This window comes from Corythoichthys intestinalis, chromosome 15 (assembly GCF_030265065.1).
Source record: "Corythoichthys intestinalis isolate RoL2023-P3 chromosome 15, ASM3026506v1, whole genome shotgun sequence".
Classification (NCBI taxonomy): Eukaryota; Metazoa; Chordata; class Actinopteri; order Syngnathiformes; family Syngnathidae; genus Corythoichthys; species Corythoichthys intestinalis.
In genome coordinates this window covers 47,929,238-47,950,431 of record NC_080409.1, presented here as the reverse complement: position 1 = coordinate 47,950,431, position 21,194 = coordinate 47,929,238, and the positions used below count along the sequence as shown (strand labels likewise).

Genomic DNA, 21,194 nt, shown 5'->3' with positions numbered 1-21,194 from the left:
TTGTCAGGGAAATAGACTGCAGGTTAAAATCAGGAATGACTCATCTGTCATTTTTGGAGTAAGTTTTAGGCCGCTATAGATTGTGAAATATCCAGGGGTGAAAGTGGGCCAGAACGGTCAGGATCGCAGTTCCGGTAAAAGATTCAGGGCCAGAACGCAGTTCCGGTATAAGATTCAGGGCCTCGCCTCGCCTGTCTCATTAGACTCATTAGGATTTGGTTCCAGTAATCCATGTGCTTTGTTGACATGTCTTCAGCAAACTGTTTGTGGGCTTTCTTGTGTACCGCCTTTAGAAGAGGCTTCCTCATGGGGTGACAGCCATGCACACCTATTTGATATAGAGGGCGGCGTATGGTCTGAGCACTAACAGGCTGAGCCCCCACCTCTTCAATCTCTGCAGCAATGCTGACAGCACTCCTGTAACGAGTCACATGACATTTTGGAGGGAAAATGACAGGCAGTACTCAATTTTGACATTTAGGGATGTACGTGAGAGAGAGAGTTGGCTCCAAATTGATGAAGAATACTGTTTGTCACTCATCAAGTCTATGCCTATGAGACTGCAAGCTGTCATAAAAGCCAGATGTGGTGAAACTAAAAACTAGAGATGTGTTTTGATTGTTATTTCTTTGTTGGTTTCTCATGATTCCATATATTTTTCCTCTGAATGTAGTGATTGTATATTTATTTCCATGCACTTGCTCTATAAAGGTAACGTTTACTGATCACCACAATGTTTTTTATTCATTTCTTTTAGTGTTTCTGAATGCTAAAGAGCACTTTTGAACCAATTCGTTATTTTTTCAAGCTTTTTATCTGAGTTTGTTCTACATAATGAAATGTCTGAGTGAGTGCTCATCCGAAACTGGTGATTCCATACTTTCCATACTAGCCCAGAGAAAAATATTGAAGCGTTATACCCAACAACAACACTAGAGGGCATGAGATACATTTGAATGAGGTCAGACTCACAACTGGGATGTCAGCGCATGCGCACTTCCTTTTGGAACGTTGGCCTTTTCTGAGGGGGAAAAGTTTTGTTCACTCCAGAAAGAAAGAAAAAAGATAAAGAAAGTTAAATTGACGGATGCGTCAACTGTTGCTGTGTGGCGTCTGTTGCTTGAAGCGAATTCAGACGGTCGCGTGGTGAAAATAATGAGCAGAAACCACTCGGTAAGATGTGGAAACAATTCGCTAATTCGCTAATGCTAAATTTGCATTCATGGCTAACTGCTAGCGGCTTATTCATTCAGGCCAAAAGCCTTGTGTGAGAGGAAGAGGACCAGGAGTCGTCAGTTAAGACTATTCGGTGAGATATTTTTGTTAAGATATATTGCTGTTTGAGGTGTTATAAAATATATTTTCCATTTGAAAGGAAAGATGTAATTTCTGTTTTTGGTTATGGAAAATATACCATTTAAATCACAGGTGTCAAACCGATTCCAGAAAGGGCCAAGTGGGTGCAGGTTTGCTTTCCAACCAATGAAGAGGACACCTTTTCCCAATTAGATCTTTTACATGTGTAATCAGTTAAACTTCATTAAAGTTCATTGGTTAAACTGCGCGTTATCGGTTGGAACAAATCCAGCACCCACTTGGCCCTTTCTGGAATCGGTTTGACACCTGTGATTTACAGTGTTGCATGAAAAAAAATGCTTTCGAGAGCGTAAGTAACATTTTTGTGTGAAAAATGTATAATTTATTGCACACAAAATGTTAGTTAATAATTAGAATTTTTATTATTGAGTGATTACTCAGTATTGTTTGAAAAAGTTGTACAACATAAATGAAACTGAAAAGATTGTAACCCAAGACCTGTGTTAAATACAGGTCAGGTTTTTTTTCTGAGTGGAGAAAAAAAAAAAGAATCATCAGATTGGATTCAACGATGGCGAGCTAACCCAGAGTGATTGAAGAACCAAGAACATCGAATATTCGGGAATAACAGACGGACTGTCTGTGTGGTAGGATTGTATCAGTCATCGGACTGATACCTACATTTTTTTTTTTCTTCCAAAGAGTGCACTCCAACGAACATAGGGAAAAACTATTGCAATAGAAAAACTGAGACATTGAATTAGTTGCTATTGCAACTAATAAGGGACGATTTTGACTTTGACAAACAATTGACTGAGACCCAACACGACTATTTTTTTTGGTTGTTGTTTAAAGTTTTGTTAGTTATTTCTAGTTCATTGTTGTTTAATTGTTGAAAAGTTTTTTTTATTGTTCATTAAAAATATACATAAAGGATTCCAATTGCCTAAACCTGATGTTTATGGTGGTCATCGTATCAAAACCAATTAGCCAAACCTAGATTGCAGCTCCTATCGGTATACATACAGAAGGATATATATAGGGGCTACATAGTACAACAGAGTATTAGGGCCAAATAAAGAAAAGGAAAAAAAGAACTACAAAATTAAAGTCGTACTATTGCACGAGAAAAAAGTTGTATTATTACATAAGGGCAATGCAGCTGTCAGCAGCTACGCACTGTCCGTACATGTACCTTAGCTGTGAACTACGACAAAGCATTAGTATAAATCCTTCTATTAAATATAATTTGATGTAAATAAGGCAACATATTAGTATGTAGCTGCTTATTCAGCCACATTAGCCCTATGTAATAATACGACTTTTATTCTCGTACTATAAATTTGACATTTATTCTCGCAGTAATAGATTAACTTACTTTCTTGTCCTATTACTTCGAGAATAAAAGTCGTACTATCACGTAGGGCAAATGTAGCTGAACAAGCAGCTACATGCTACATAGTGCGTTGCCGCCTCTGTTAAAATCAGCAATATTGAAGGCCTCGTGTTTTAGAATTGGTTTTTACAAAAAGGAAAGCCTTAATAAAGCCCTCAATTGTTTTTTTCAATCCAGGAAAGACAGACAGAATTTAAACTTTGCAAATAGATTTTTGATAGGGTTCTTATTGGGAAAAAATTAATGTTGTTTTAAAAAATTGTCATTTGTCATGATAGGAAACAATTTTGCCACAGCACGACATGCTGGGGCTGTCTGACTCCGATGCGGCCCACCACCTCCGTAGCTTCAAAACATCTTAGGGCAAACCCTAACCTTAGCCTTATTTTTCACAGAATGTTTATTTTATATGGAAAACTTTGATGTTGTTACTTTTATCATTATTAAAGCATCCAGTGGGGCATCGCAATACAATTAGCAATAGCAGGTTAAATGCACGACTGGATATATCGGTATCGGTTTGATCTCGGTATCGGATTTTTGGAGTTGGCCAACATCGGAATATCGGTTAAAAAGTCATTATCAGACAGTTCTAGTTAATTAAGTTTCTACATAATTGTGAGGGGTGTACTCACTTTTGTAATACACTGTAAGAAAGGTGTCAAAAAAATGCCATAAAAGCCATCTTCCTATTACAAATTAATTGGGGAAAAAACATATTCTGGAAAAATGTAACCAAAGCTTTGTATTTCAGCGCAAGGACTGATGGCCAACTGGCGAGACCAATAAGTGTTGAGTTTTAAGTTTATCTTTTCATGGGACAACACTGACAAAATGACACTTTAACACAATGAAAAGTAGTCTGTGGGCAGCTTTCTTTAATAGAGTTAATTTATTTTCCCCTCAAAATAACTCAAAATATAGCCATTAATGTCTAAACCCCTGGCAACAAAAGTGAGTACACTCCTTAGAAACTACATCCCTAAATGTCCAAATTGAGTACTGCTTGTCAGTTTCCCCTCCAAAATGTCATGTGACTCGTTACAGGAGTGCTGTCAGCATTGCTGCAGAGATTGAAGAGGTAGGTTGGGGTCTTTCCCACCACCATGGTTGACTGTAGGCATGACACACTTATCTTTGTACTCCTCACCTGGTCGCCGCCACACATGCTTGAGACCATCGAAACCAAACCAATTAATCTTCGTCTCATCAGACCATAGGACATGGTTCCAGTAATCCATGTGCTTTGTTGACATATCTTCAGCAAACTGTTTGCGGGCTTTCTAGTGTACCGTCTTCAGAAGAGGCTTCCTCCTGGGGTGACAGCCATGCACACCAATTTGATGTAGAGTATGGCGTATGGTCTGAGCACTAAAGGGCTGACCCCCCCCCCCCCCACCCACCCCCCCACCTCTTCAATCTCTGCAGCAATGCTGACAGCACTCCTGTAAGGAGTCACATGACATTTTGGAGGGAAAATGACAAGCACTACTCAATTTGGACATTTAGGGATGTAGTTTCTAAGGGGTGTACTCACTTTTGTTGCCAGGGGTTTAGATATTAATGGCTATATTTTGAGTTATTTTGAGGGGAAACTAAATGAACTCTGTTATATAAGCTGCACACAGACTACTTTTCATTGTGTCAAAGTGTCATCTTGCATGTGCAGAAATGCGAGGGGTGTACTCACTTTTGTGATACACTGTATTAAGTAAGCCAGTATTCTAAGAGGTCTGGTTGTCTGATGTCCATGTCTGATCTTCACATAAGTGTAAAATCAGTGCATATATTCAGATTATGAATCGGCGCCGAATCATTGGTCTCGCCCACTCAAAAAGAACACGATTCATCCTCATGACATGCCGGCAGTATCAACTTAAATATTGCATTAGCCCCATATGCATAAGCAATGCCTAAGTTTCCTTCAAAGTCAAGCCGAAGTGATCGTATTGCGCTTCTCCTGTGGTCATCTCATTGCTGTCCTGAAGCTCGGATGCGGTGTTTTGTAACCTTTTCTAAACTCGGGCAGCAGCACAACAAACGGGAGCGCTAATCGCATATGTTTGGCATTTGTGCAAGGAAGGTCAGAAGATGAGAGACCGAGATGAAGAGATTAAAAAAGGCTGATTCAAATGTGTGTGCGTGCTTGCGTGCGTGGATGACACACAAAGAACCCTGGAGGTATTTGGCACAATGGTTATTGCGTCCTGCAGCCAGCCCACTGACCCATGGTAACACTTGCGCCCACGGTCGTATGTGACAATGTAGAACAGCACCTGAGAAATGCATTCTGTGCACTGGAGGAGAAAGAATCTAAATCATAGATGTTTCTACAAAGGAGCACACTGGCAATTTGAAATTCATGTGCTATATTGCCCCTACGATAGACTGGCATTTTAATTATTTCAGAGATTACGAGATAGGTGGCATTTATTTGAACGGTGGCTTATTCTTTTTTCATACCAAGTAAACGGTTTTGTTATTTCTCGCTGGTTTTCCTGTGTTTCTTGTTTCTATCTTCTCTCATTGATTAGCTCCTCCTACTAGCTTCCTTCAGACACTCATGTCATGTTGACTGTTGTCTCGACACTTAGTTCGTCTTTATGTGCCTGCATTCTTTCAGTCCTCGTTGGTTCTTTTTCACTGTCTTTGTCGCTGTGTTCCTTTCATGTTTGGTCGTCGCCAGTTTTTCAACTTTTTCCGCATAGTTACTGTGTTTGTACTTTGTTTCTGTAGTGTTTATGTGGTTTTCAGCGTGTTTTCTGTGGTATTTTGAAAATACAGTGATCCCTCACTACTTCACGCTTCAAACTTCGCGCCCTCTGTATAACACGGATTTTTTTAAATTAAAAAAGTTAATAAATACAGATGAGCTGTCCCGAGCCGATCGCATAGTCTCACTCTCGCTCCCTCCCTTTCGCTTGGTTGGTCAGGCAGGGCACGTGCACTGGAATTGCTTATTAAAGTTAACGATGATTGACAGATGTTTGTGTTTGATCTTGCCAGAGTCTCGAACTTCAAAAGTGCGGTGTGCGTCAATCATCGTTTAACTTTTTAAACAGTTGCTGTGGCAACTCATTGTGTGTAAGGATTGGATTTGAGTGGACTCACTCAATAACTTATTATAATTATTACCTTGGTCTTTCTGAAGGAAAGAACAAGGTTATGTTGTTGTGCAACTTTATTATTACCTTGGTCTTTCTGAAAGAAAGAACAAGGTATTGTTATTGTGCAACTTTATTGTACTTATTATTACCTTGGTCTTTCTGAAAGAAAGAACAAGGTATTGTTATTGTGCAACTTTATTGTACTTATTATTTATTCATCTTATTCTCCGCGTTTTTTTGAGCCAACGCACAGCCCAAACCGTAGCACCGATCGGCACAGTTCAAGTATCGGCACGACCGGAATTTTCGCGTGACGATGGGAATTTTTCAAACCGCCACGAAAAATTTTCCGTTCGCCCGTAAACGGCAATTTTCCGAAAAACAAAAAAAGTTTCAAAATGTATCTAGTCCTACAATTTTTGACCAAATCACATAATTTGGGCATCAAAAATTCCGGGACGGTGAGGGGCATAAAAGTTGTATACAGAATTTGGCAAAAATTTACGGTTCCCCGGAAATTTGCCAAAAACTTTCCTATTCATTTTGAATGGAAAAAAAACGCGCGCTTCACAGCCCGAACCGTTAGACCGATCGGCACCGTTCAAGTATCGGCACGACCGGAATTTTCGCGTGACACAGGAAACTTTACAAATGGCCCCGAAAATTTTTCCGTTCGTCCGTAAACGGCAATTTTCCGTGAAAAAAAAAAAAGTTTCAAAATGTATCTAGTCCTACAATTTTTGACCAAATCACATAATTTGGGCATCAAAAATTCCGGGACGGTGAGGGGCATAAAAGTTGTATACAGAATTTGGAAAAAAATTACGCTTCCTCGGAAATTTGCCAAAAACTATCCCATTCATTTCGAATGGGAAAAGTCCCATTCACTTCCAATGGGATTTCCAATGGAATTTACATTGCATTGATGCCATTGACGGCCATGCATGTCGAATCTACTGATGCCAATGTACTTGGATTCAATTGACTATATGAATGTCGATGCCATTGACGGCCATGGACGTCCAAAATTTTTCCCATTCATTTTCAATGGGGAAAAAACAAAATTTCCCCAAATCAACAGAAAATGACCAGATATCAATAGGACGTGTCCCCCAAACTTCCCCAATTCCATTGACGCTTATGAAGGGTGCCGCCATTGACTTCCATGGACGTCCAAAATTTTTCCCATTCATTTTCAATGGGGAAAAAACTACATTTCTCCAAATCAACAGAAAATGACCAGATATCAATAGGACGTATATCCCAAACGTCCCCAATTCCATTGACGCTTATGGGGGGTGCTGCCATTGACGTCCATGGACGTCCAAAATTTTACCCATTCATTTTCAATGGGAAATTTTTTTTTTTCCCCAAATCAACAGAAAATGACTAGATATCAATAGGACCTGTCCCCCAAATGTCCCCGATTGCATTGCTGCTTATGGAGGGTGATGCCATTGACGTCCAGGGACGTCCAAACTTCCCATTCATTTCCAATGGCATTTCTTCATGTTTGTTCATTCTATTGATGCCAATGTACTTGGATTCCATTGACGCTTATGTAAGTTGATACCATTGACGTCCATGGACGTCCAAAATTTTTCCCATTCATTTTCAATGGGAAATTTTTTTTTTTCCCCAAATCAACAGAAAATGACTAGATATCATTAGGACGTGTCCCCCAAATGTCCCCGATTGCATTGCCGCTTATGGGGGGTGATGCCATTGACGTCCATGGACGTCCAAACTTCCCATTCATTTCCAAAGGCATTTCTTCATGTTTGTTCATTCTATTGATGCCAATGTACTTGGATTCCATTGACGCTTATGTAAGTTGATACCATTGACGTCCATGGACGTCCAAAATTTTTCCCATTCATTTTCAATGGGATTTTTTTTTTTTTCCCAAATCAACAGAAAATGACTAGATATCATTAGGACGTGTCCCCCAAATGTCCCCGATTGCATTGCCGCTTATGGAGGGTGATGCCATTGACGTTCATGGACGTCCAAACTTCCCATTCATTTCCAATGGCATTTCTTCATGTTTGTTCATTTTATTGATGCCAATGTACTTGGATTCCATTGACGCTTATGTAAGTTGATACCATTGACGTCCATGGACGTCCAAAATTTTTCCCATTCATTTTCAATGGGAAATTTTTTTTTTTTTCCCAAATCAACAGAAAATGACTAGATATCAATAGAACGTGTCCCCCAAACTTCCCCGATTCCATTAACAATTATGGAGGGTGCTGCCATTGACGGACATGGACGTCCAATTCTCCCAATCTTTTCTCATGGCTTTTACTTTGTTTAGTGCCATTGACTGGCATTATGGTCCATTCTATTGATAGACCTGAGTGGGGCTAAGATCTGTATCTCCACAGAGGAAAGACCAAGGTGTGTAATTTCTCCCGAAATTGCAGTTTCTAGTTTATTCATCTTATTCTCCGCGTTTTTTTGAGCCAACGCACAGCCCAAACCGTAGCACCGATCGGCACAGTTCAAGTATCGGCACGACCGGAATTTTCGCGTGACGATGGGAATTTTTCAAACCGCCACGAAAAATTTTCCGTTCGCCCGTAAACGGCAATTTTCCGAAAAATAAAAAAAGTTTCAAAATGTATCTAGTCCTACAATTTTTGACCAAATCACATAATTTGGGCATCAAAAATTCCGGGACGGTGAGGGGCATAAAAGTTGTATACAGAATTTGGCAAAAATTTACGGTTCCCCGGAAATTTGCCAAAAACTTTCCTATTCATTTTGAATGGAAAAAAAACGCGCGCTTCACAGCCCGAACCGTTAGACCGATCGGCACCGTTCAAGTATCGGCACGACCGGAATTTTCGCGTGACACAGGAAACTTTACAAATGGCCCCGAAAAATTTTCCGTTCGTCCGTAAACGGCAATTTTCCGTGAAAAAAAAAAAAGTTTCAAAATGTATCTAGTCCTACAATTTTTGACCAAATCACATAATTTGGGCATCAAAAATTCCGGGACGGTGAGGGGCATAAAAGTTGTATACAGAATTTGGAAAAAAATTACGCTTCCTCGGAAATTTGCCAAAAACTATCCCATTCATTTCGAATGGGAAAAGTCCCATTCACTTCCAATGGGATTTCCAATGGAATTTACATTGCATTGATGCCATTGACGGCCATGCATGTCGAATCTACTGATGCCAATGTACTTGGATTCAACTGACTATATAGATGTCGATGCCATTGACTGCCATGGACGTCCAAAATTTTTCCCATTCATTTTCAATGGGGAAAAAACAAAATTACCCCAAATCAACAGAAAATGACCAGATATCAATAGGACGTGTCCCCCAAACTTCCCCAATTCCATTGACGCTTATGAAGGGTGCCGCCATTGACTTACATGGACGTCCAAAATTTTTCCCATTCATTTTCAATGGGGAAAAAACTAAATTTCTCCAAATCAACAGAAAATGACCAGATATCAATAGGACGTATATCCCAAACGTCCCCAATTCCATTGACGCTTATGGGGGGTGCTGCCATTGACGTCCATGGACGTCCAAAATTTTACCCATTCATTTTCAATGGGAAATTTTTTTTTTTCCCCAAATCAACAGAAAATGACTAGATATCAATAGGACCTGTCCCCCAAATGTCCCCGATTGCATTGCTACTTATGGAGGGTGATGCCATTGACGTCCAGGGACGTCCAAACTTCCCATTCATTTCCAATGGCATTTCTTCATGTTTGTTCATTCTTTTGATGCCAATGTACTTGGATTCCATTGACGCTTATGTAAGTTGATACCATTGACGTCCATGGACGTCCAAAATTTTTCCCATTCATTTTCAATGGGAATTTTTTTTTTTTCCCCAAATCAACAGAAAATGACTAGATATCATTAGGACGTGTCCCCCAAATGTCCCCGATTGCATTACCGCTTATGGGGGGTGATGCCATTGACGTCCATGGACGTCCAAACTTCCCAATCATTTCCAAAGCCATTTCTTCATGTTTGTTCATTTTATTGATGCCAATGTACTTGGATTCCATTGACGCTTATGTAAGTTGATACCATTGACGTCCATGGACGTCCAAAATTTTTCCCATTCATTTTCAATGGGATTTTTTTTTTTTTTTCCCAAATCAACAGAAAATGACTAGATATCATTAGGACGTTTCCCCCAAATGTCCCCGATTGCATTGCCGCTTATGGAGGGTGATGCCATTGACGTTCATGGACGTCTAAACTTCCCATTCATTTCCAATGGCATTTCTTCATGTTTGTTCATTTTATTGATGCCAATGTACTTGGATTCCATTGACGCTTATGTAAGTTGATACCATTGACGTCCATGGACGTCCAAAATTTTTCCCATTCATTTTCAATGGGAAATTTTTTTTTTTCCCCAAATCAACAGAAAATGACTAGATATCAATAGGACCTGTCCCCCAAATGTCCCCGATTGCATTGCTACTTATGGAGGGTGATGCCATTGACGTCCAGGGACGTCCAAACTTCCCATTCATTTCCAATGGCATTTCTTCATGTTTGTTCATTCTTTTGATGCCAATGTACTTGGATTCCATTGACGGTTATGTAAGTTGATACCATTGACGTCCATGGACGTCCAAAATTTTTCCCATTCATTTTCAATGGGAATTTTTTTTTTTTCCCCAAATCAACAGAAAATGACTAGATATCATTAGGACGTGTCCCCCAAATGTCCCCGATTGCATTACCGCTTATGGGGGGTGATGCCATTGACGTCCATGGACGTCCAAACTTCCCAATCATTTCCAAAGCCATTTCTTCATGTTTGTTCATTTTATTGATGCCAATGTACTTGGATTCCATTGACGCTTATGTAAGTTGATACCATTGACGTCCATGGACGTCCAAAATTTTTCCCATTCATTTTCAATGGGATTTTTTTTTTTTTTTCCCAAATCAACAGAAAATGACTAGATATCATTAGGACGTGTCCCCCAAATGTCCCCGATTGCATTACCGCTTATGGGGGGTGATGCCATTGACGTCCATGGACGTCCAAACTTCCCAATCATTTCCAAAGCCATTTCTTCATCTTTGTTCATTTTATTGATGCCAATGTACTTGGATTCCATTGACGCTTATGTAAGTTGATACCATTGACGTCCATGGACGTCCAAAATTTTTCCCATTCATTTTCAATGGGATTTTTTTTTTTTTTTTCCCAAATCAACAGAAAATGACTAGATATCATTAGGACGTTTCCCCCAAATGTCCCCGATTGCATTGCCGCTTATGGAGGGTGATGCCATTGACGTTCATGGACGTCTAAACTTCCCATTCATTTCCAATGGCATTTCTTCATGTTTGTTCATTTTATTGATGCCAATGTACTTGGATTCCATTGACGCTTATGTAAGTTGATACCATTGACTTCCATGGACGTCCAAAATTTTTCCCATTCATTTTCAATGGGAATTTTTTTTTTTCCCCCAAATCAACAGAAAATGACTAGATATCATTAGGACGTGTCCCCCAAACTTCCCCGATTCCATTAACAATTATGAAAGGTGCCGCCATTGACGTCCATGGACGTCCAATTCTCCCATTCATTTCTAACGGCTTTTACTTTGTTTTTTGCCAATGACTGGCATTATGATCCATTCTATTGATAGACCTGAGTGGGGCTAAGATCTGTGTCTCCACAGAGGAAAGACCAAGGTGTGTAATTTCTCCCGAAATTGCAGTTTCTAGTTGTACTTATTATTTATTCATCTTATTCTCCGCGTTTTTTTGAGCCAACGCACAGCCCAAACCGTAGCACCGATCGGCACAGTTCAAGTATCGGCACGACCGGAATTTTCGCGTGACGATGGGAATTTTTCAAACCGCCACGAAAAATTTTCCGTTCGCCCGTAAACGGCAATTTTCCGAAAAACAAAAAAAGTTTCAAAATGTATCTAGTCCTACAATTTTTGACCAAATCACATAATTTGGGCATCAAAAATTCCGGGACGGTGAGGGGCATAAAAGTTGTATACAGAATTTGGCAAAAATTTACGGTTCCCCGGAAATTTGCCAAAAACTTTCCTATTCATTTTGAATGGAAAAAAAACGCGCGCTTCACAGCCCGAACCGTTAGACCGATCGGCACCGTTCAAGTATCGGCACGACCGGAATTTTAGCGTGACACAGGAAACTTTACAAATGGCCCCGAAAATTTTTCCGTTCGTCCGTAAACGGCAATTTTCCGTGAAAAAAAAAAAACTTTCAAAATGTATCTAGTCCTACAATTTTTGACCAAATCACATAATTTGGCCATCAAAAATTCCGGGACGGTGAGGGGCATAAAAGTTGTATACAGAATTTGGAAAAAAATTACGCTTCCTCGGAAATTTGCCAAAAACTATCCCATTCATTTCGAATGGGAAAAGTTCCCATTCACTTCCAATGGGATTTCCAATGGAATTTACATTGCATTGATGCCATTGACGGCCATGCATGTCGAATCTACTGATGCCAATGTACTTGGATTCAATTGACTATATGGATGTCGATGCCATTGACGGCCATGGACGTCCAAAATTTTTCCCATTCATTTTCAATGGGGAAAAAACAAAATTTCCCCAAATCAACAGAAAATGACCAGATATCAATAGGACGTGTCCCCCAAACTTCCCCAATTCCATTGACGCTTATGAAGGGTGCCACCATTGACTTCCATGGACGTCCAAAAATTTTCCCATTCATTTTCAATGGGGAAAAAACTAAATTTCTCCAAATCAACAGAAAATGACCAGATATCAATAGGACGTATATCCCAAACGTCCCCAACTCCATTGACGCTTATGGAGGGTGCTGCCATTGACGTCCATGGACGTCCAAAATTTTTCCCATTCATTTTCAATGGGAAATTTTTTTTTTTCCCCATATCAACAGAAAATGACTAGATATCAATAGGACGTGTCCCCCAAATGTCCCCGATTGCATTGCTGCTTATGGAGGGTGATGCCATTGACGTCCAGGGACGTCCAAACTTCCCATTCATTTCCAATGGCATTTCTTCATGTTTGTTCATTCTTTTGATGCCAATGTACTTGGATTCCATTGACGCTTAAGTAAGTTGACACCATTGACGTCCATGGACGTCCAAAATTTTTCCCATTCATTTTCAATGGGAAATTTTTTTTTTCCCCCAAATCAACAGAAAATGACTAGATATCAATAGGACGTTTCCCCCAAAATGTGCCCGATTGCATTGCTGCTTATGGAGGGTGATGCCATTGACGTCCACGGACGTCCAAACTTCCCATTAATTTCCAATGGCATTTCTTCATGTTTGTTCATTCTATTGATGCCAATGTACTTGGATTCCATTGACGCTTATGTAAGTTGATACCATTGACGTCCATGGACGTCCAAAATTTTTCCCATTCATTTTCAATGGGAAATTTTTTTTTTCCCCAAATCAACAGAAAATGACTAGATATCATTAGGACGTGTCCCCCAAATGTCCCCGATTGCATTGCCGCTTATGGGGGGTGATGCCATTGACGTCCATGGACGTCCAAACTTCCCATTCATTTCCAAAGGCATTTCTTCATGTTTGTTCATTCTATTGATGCCAATGTACTTGGATTCCATTGACGCTTATGTAAGTTGATACCATTGACGTCCATGGACGTCAAAAATTTTTCCCATTCATTTTCAATGGGATTTTTTTTTTTTTTCCCAAATCAACAGAAAATGACTAGATATCATTAGGACGTGTCCCCCAAATGTCCCCGATTGCATTGCCGCTTATGGAGGGTGATGCCATTGACGTTCATGGACGTCCAAACTTCCCATTCATTTCCAATGGCATTTCTTCATGTTTGTTCATTTTATTGATGCCAATGTACTTGGATTCCATTGACGCTTATGTCAGTTGATACCATTGACGTCCATGGACGTCCAAAATTTTTCCCATTCATATTCAATGGGAATTTTTTTTTTTTCCCCAAATCAACAGAAAATGACTAGATATCATTAGGACGTGTCCCCCAAATGTCCCCGATTGCATTGCCGCTTATGGAGGGTGATGCCATTGACGTTCATGGACGTCCAAACTTCCCATTAATTCCAATGGCATTTCTTCATGTTTGTTCATTCTATTGATGCCAATGTACTTGGATTCCATTGACGCTTATGTAAGTTGATACCATTGACGTCCATGGACGTCCAAAATTTTTCCCATTCATTTTCAATGGGAATTTTTTTTTTTTTTCCCAAATCAACAGAAAATGACTAAATATCATTAGGACGTGTCCCCCAAATGTCCCTGATTGGATTGCCGCTTATGGAGGGTGATGCCATTGACGGCCATGGACGTCCAATTCTCCCAATCTTTTCTAATGGCTTTTACTTTGTTTAGTGCCATTGACTGGCATTATGGTCCATTCTATTGATAGACCTGAGTGGGGCTAAGATTTGTATCTCCACAGAGGAAAGACCAAGGTGTGTAATTTCTCCCGAAATTGCAGTTTCTAGTTATTATTATTATTATTCATCTTATTCTCCGCGTTTTTTTGAGCCAACGCACAGCCCAAACCGTAGCACCGATCGGCACCGTTCAAGTATCGGCACGACCGGATTTTTCGTGTGACGATGGGAATTTTTCAAACCGCCACGAAAAATTTTCCGTTCGCCCGTAAACGGCAATTTTCCGAAAAATAAAAAAAGTTTAAAAATGTATCTAGTCCTACAATTTTTGACCAAATCACATAATTTGGGCATCAAAAATTCCGGGACGGTGAGGGGCATAAAAGTTGTATACAGAATTTGGCAAAAGTTTACGGTTCCCCGGAAATTTGCCAAAAACTTTCCTATTCATTTTGAATGGAAAAAAAACGCGCGCTTCACAGCCCGAACCGTTAGACCGATCGGCACCGTTCAAGTATCGGCACGACCGGAATTTTCGCGTGACACAGGAAACTTTACAAATGGCCCCGAAAATTTTTCCGTTCGTCCGTAAACGGCAATTTTCCGTGAAAAAAAAAAAAGTTTCAAAATGTATCTAGTCCTACAATTTTTGACCAAATCACATAATTTGGGCATCAAAAATTCCGGGACGGTGAGGGGCATAAAAGTTGTATACAGAATTTGGAAAAAAATTACGCTTCCTCGGAAATTTGCCAAAAACTATCCCATTCATTTCGAATGGGAAAAGTCCCATTCACTTCCAATGGGATTTCCAATGGAATTTACATTGCATTGATGCCATTGACGGCCATGCATGTCGAATCTACTGATGCCAATGTACTTGGATTCAACTGACTATATAGATGTCGATGCCATTGACTGCCATGGACGTCCAAAATTTTTCCCATTCATTTTCAATGGGGAAAAAACAAAATTACCCCAAATCAACAGAAAATGACCAGATATCAATAGGACGTGTCCCCCAAACTTCCCCAATTCCATTGACACTTATGAAGGGTGCCGCCATTGACTTACATGGACGTCCAAAATTTTTCCCATTCATTTTCAATGGGGAAAAAACTAAATTTCTCCAAATCAACAGAAAATGACCAGATATCAATAGGACGTATATCCCAAACGTCCCCAATTCCATTGACGCTTATGGGGGGTGCTGCCATTGACGTCCATGGACGTCCAAAATTTTACCCATTCATTTTCAATGGGAAATTTTTTTTTTTCCCCAAATCAACAGAAAATGACTAGATATCAATAGGACCTGTCCCCCAAATGTCCCCGATTGCATTGCTACTTATGGAGGGTGATGCCATTGACGTCCAGGGACGTCCAAACTTCCCATTCATTTCCAATGGCATTTCTTCATGTTTGTTCATTCTTTTGATGCCAATGTACTTGGATTCCATTGACGGTTATGTAAGTTGATACCATTGACGTCCATGGACGTCCAAAATTTTTCCCATTCATTTTCAATGGGAATTTTTTTTTTTTCCCCAAATCAACAGAAAATGACTAGATATCATTAGGACGTGTCCCCCAAATGTCCCCGATTGCATTACCGCTTATGGGGGGTGATGCCATTGACGTCCATGGACGTCCAAACTTCCCAATCATTTCCAAAGCCATTTCTTCATGTTTGTTCATTTTATTGATGCCAATGTACTTGGATTCCATTGACGCTTATGTAAGTTGATACCATTGACGTCCATGGACGTCCAAAATTTTTCCCATTCATTTTCAATGGGATTTTTTTTTTTTTTTCCCAAATCAACAGAAAATGACTAGATATCATTAGGATGTTTCCCCCAAATGTCCCCGATTGCATTGCCGCTTATGGAGGGTGATGCCATTGACGTTCATGGACGTCTAAACTTCCCATTCATTTCCAATGGCATTTCTTCATGTTTGTTCATTTTATTGATGCCAATGTACTTGGATTCCATTGACGCTTATGTAAGTTGATACCATTGACGTCCATGGACGTCCAAAATTTTTCCCATTCATTTTCAATGGGAAATTTTTTTTTTTCCCCAAATCAACAGAAAATGACTAGATATCAATAGGACCTGTCCCCCAAATGTCCCCGATTGCATTGCTACTTATGGAGGGTGATGCCATTGACGTCCAGGGACGTCCAAACTTCCCATTCATTTCCAATGGCATTTCTTCATGTTTGTTCATTCTTTTGATGCCAATGTACTTGGATTCCATTGACGGTTATGTAAGTTGATACCATTGACGTCCATGGACGTCCAAAATTTTTCCCATTCATTTTCAATGGGAATTTTTTTTTTTTCCCCAAATCAACAGAAAATGACTAGATATCATTAGGACGTGTCCCCCAAATGTCCCCGATTGCATTACCGCTTATGGGGGGTGATGCCATTGACGTCCATGGACGTCCAAACTTCCCAATCATTTCCAAAGCCATTTCTTCATGTTTGTTCATTTTATTGATGCCAATGTACTTGGATTCCATTGACGCTTATGTAAGTTGATACCATTGACGTCCATGGACGTCCAAAATTTTTCCCATTCATTTTCAATGGGATTTTTTTTTTTTTTTCCCAAATCAACAGAAAATGACTAGATATCATTAGGACGTTTCCCCCAAATGTCCCCGATTGCATTGCCGCTTATGGAGGGTGATGCCATTGACGTTCATGGACGTCTAAACTTCCCATTCATTTCCAATGGCATTTCTTCATGTTTGTTCATTTTATTGATGCCAATGTACTTGGATTCAATTGACGCTTATGTAAGTTGATACCATTGACTTCCATGGACGTCCAAAATTTTTCCCATTCATTTTCAATGGGAATTTTTTTTTTTCCCCCAAATCAACAGAAAATGACTAGATATCATTAGGACGTGTCCCCCAAACTTCCCCGATTCCATTAACAATTATGAAAGGTGCCGCCATTGACGTCCATGGACGTCCAATTCTCCCATTCATTTCTAACGGCTTTTACTTTGTTTTTTGCCAATGACTGGCATTATGATCCATTCTATTGATAGACCTGAGTGGGGCTAAGATCTGTGTCTCCACAGAGGAAAGACCAAGGTGTGTAATTTCTCCCGAAATTGCAGTTTCTAGTTACCTTGGTCTTTCTGAAAGAAAGAACAAGGTATTGTTATTGTGCAACTTTATTACCTTGGTCTTTCTGAAAGAAAGAACAAGGTATTGTTATTGTGCAACTTTATTGTACTTATTATTTATTCATCTTATTCTCCGCGTTTTTTTGAGCCAACGCACAGCCCAAACCGTAGCACCGATCGGCACAGTTCAAGTATCGGCACGACCGGAATTTTCGCGTGACGATGGGAATTTTTCAAACCGCCACGAAAAATTTTCCGTTCGCCCGTAAACGGCAATTTTCCGAAAAATAAAAAAAGTTTCAAAATGTATCTAGTCCTACAATTTTTGACCAAATCACATAATTTGGGCATCAAAAATTCCGGGACGGTGAGGGGCATAAAAGTTGTATACAGAATTTGGCAAAAATTTACGGTTCCCCGGAAATTTGCCAAAAACTTTCCTATTCATTTTGAATGGAAAAAAAACGCGCGCTTCACAGCCCGAACCGTTAGACCGATCGGCACCGTTCAAGTATCGGCACGACCGGAATTTTCGCGTGACACAGGAAACTTTACAAATGGCCCCGAAAATTTTTCCGTTCGTCCGTAAACGGCAATTTTCCGTGAAAAAAAAAAAAGTTTCAAAATGTATCTAGTCCTACAATTTTTGACCAAATCACATAATTTGGGCATCAAAAATTCCGGGACGGTGAGGGGCATAAAAGTTGTATACAGAATTTGGAAAAAAATTACGCTTCCTCGGAAATTTGCCAAAAACTATCCCATTCATTTCGAATGGGAAAAGTCCCATTCACTTCCAGTGGGATTTCCAATGGAATTTACATTGCATTGATGCCAATGACGGCCATGCATGTCGAATCTACTGATGCCAATGTACTTGGATTCAATTGATTATATGGATGTCGATGCCATTGACTGCCATGGACGTCCAAAATTTTTCCCATTCATTTTCAATGGGGAAAAAACAAAATTACCCCAAATCAACAGAAAATGACCAGATATCAATAGGACGTGTCCCCCAAACTTCCCCAATTCCATTGACGCTTATGAAGGGTGCCGCCATTGACTTACATGGACGTCCAAAATTTTTCCCATTCATTTTCAATGGGGAAAAAACTACATTTCTCCAAATCAACAGAAAATGACCAGATATCAATAGGACGTATACCCCAAACGTCCCCAATTCCATTGGCGCTTATGGGGGGTGCTGCCATTGACGTCCATGGACGTCCAAAATTTTACCCATTCATTTTCAATGGGAAATTTTTTTTTTCCCCAAATCAACAGAAAATGACTAGATATCAATAGGACCTGTCCCCCAAATGTCCCCGATTGCATTGCTGCTTATGGAGGGTGATGCCATTGACGTCCAGGGACATCCAAACTTCCCATTAATTTCCAATGGCATTTCTTCATGTTTGTTCATTCTTTTGATGCCAATGTACTTGGATTCCATTGACGCTTATGTAAGTTGATACCATTGACGTCCATGGACGTCCAAAATTTTTCCCATTCATTTTCAATGGGAATTTTTTTTTTTCCCCCAAATCAACAGAAAATGACTAGATATCAATAGGACGTTTCCCCCAAATGTGCCCGATTGCATTGCTGCTTATGGAGGGTGATGCCATTGACGTCCACGGACGTCCAAACTTCCCATTAATTTCCAATGGCATTTCTTCATGTTTGTTCATTCTATTGATGCCAATGTACTTGGATTCCATTGACGCTTATGTAAGGTGATACCATTGACGTCCATGGACGTCCAAAATTTTTCCCATTCATTTTCAATGGGAATTTTTTTTTTTTTTCCCAAATCAACAGAAAATGACTAGATATCATTAGGACGTGTCCCCCAAATGTCCCCGATTGCATTGCCCCTTATGGAGGGTGATGCCATTGACGTCCATGGACGTCCAAACTTCCCATTCATTTCCAATGGCATTTCTTCATGTTTGTTCATTTTATTGATGCCAATGTACTTGGATTCCATTGACGCTTATGTAAGTTGATACCATTGACGTCCATGGACGTCCAAAATTTTTCCCATTCATTTTCAATGGGAATTTTTTTTTTTTTCCCAAATCAACAGAAAATGACCAGATATCATTAGGACGTGTCCCCCAAACTTCCCCGATTCCATTAACAATTATGAAAGGTGCCGCCATTGACGTCCATGGACATCCAATTCTCCCATTCATTTCTAACGGCTTTTACTTTGTTTTTTGCCAATGACTGGCATTATGATCCATTCTATTGATAGACCTGAGTGGGGCTAAGATCTGTATCTCCACAGAGGAAAGACCAAGGTGTGTAATTTCTCCCGAAATTGCAGTTTCTAGTTGTACTTATTATTTATTCATCTTATTCTCCGCGTTTTTTTGAGCCAACGCACAGCCCAAACCGTAGCACCGATCGGCACAGTTCAAGTATCGGCACGACCGGAATTTTCGCGTGACGATGGGAATTTTTCAAACCGCCACGAAAAATTTTCCGTTCGCCCGTAAACGGCAATTTTCCGAAAAATAAAAAAAGTTTCAAAATGTATCTAGTCCTACAATTTTTGACCAAATCACATAATTTGGGCATCAAAAATTCCGGGACGGTGAGGGGCATAAAAGTTGTATACAGAATTTGGCAAAAATATACGGTTCCCCGGAAATTTGCCAAAAACTTTCCTATTCATTTTGAATGGAAAAAAATCGCGCGCTTCACAGCCCGAACCGTTAGACCGATCGGCACCGTTCAAGTATCGGCACGACCGGAATTTTTGCGTGACACAGGAAACTTTACAAATGGCCCCGAAAATTTTTCCGTTCGTCCGTAAACGGCAATTTTCCGTGAAAAAAAAAAAAGTTTCAAAATGTATCTAGTCCTACAATTTTTGATCAAATCAAATAATTTGGGCATCAAAAATTCCGGGACGGTGAGGGGCATAAAAGTTGTATACAGAATTTGGAAAAAAATTACGCTTCCTCAGAAATTTGCCAAAAACTATCCCATTCATTTCGAATGGGAAAAGTCCCATTCACTTCCAATGGGATTTCCAATGGAATTTACATTGCATTGATGCCATTGACGGCCATGCATGTCGAATCTACTGATGCCAATGTACTTGGATTCAACTGACTATATAGATGTCGATGCCATTGACTGCCATGGACGTCCAAAATTTTTCCCATTCATTTTCAATGGGGAAAAAACAAAATTACCCCAAATCAACAGAAAATGACCAGATATCAATAGGACGTGTCCCCCAAACTTCCCCAATTCCATTGACGCTTATGAAGGGTGCCGCCATTGACTTACATGGACGTCCAAAATTTTTCCCATTCATTTTCAATGGGGAAAAAACTAAATTTCTCCAAATCAACAGAAAATGACCAGATATCAATAGGACGTATATCCCAAACGTCCCCAATTCCATTGACGCTTATGGGGGGTGCTGCCATTGACGTCCATGGACGTCCAAAATTTTACCCATTCATTTTCAATGGGAAAATTTTTTTTTTCCCCAAATCAACAGAAAATGACTAGATATCAATAGGACCTGTCCCCCAAATGTCCCCGATTGCTTTGCTACTTATGGAGGGTGATGCCATTGACGTCCAGGGACGTCCAAACTTCCCATTCATTTCCAATGGCATTTCTTCATGTTTGTTCATTCTTTTGATGCCAATGTACTTGGATTCCATTGACGGTTATGTAAGTTGATACCATTGACGTCCATGGACGTCCAAAATTTTTCCCATTCATTTTCAATGGGAATTTTTTTTTTTTCCCCAAATCAACAGAAAATGACTAGATATCATTAGG

At 39.9% G+C, this 21,194-nt stretch overlaps 1 protein-coding gene and 1 long non-coding RNA gene across 2 annotated transcripts in view; one reads left to right on the top strand and one right to left on the bottom strand.

Annotated features, from left to right (window-relative positions):
* Positions 1-21,194, bottom strand: part of chrm5a (cholinergic receptor, muscarinic 5a) — a 46,216-nt gene that overhangs the window by 13,264 nt on the left and 11,758 nt on the right. The gene's annotated exons all lie outside the window — the stretch shown is intronic.
* Positions 1,035-2,114, top strand: LOC130931556 (uncharacterized). Its single transcript, XR_009067244.1, has 3 exons — positions 1,035-1,173; positions 1,254-1,309; positions 1,831-2,114. It is a non-coding gene; the product is annotated as an uncharacterized LOC130931556 (long non-coding RNA).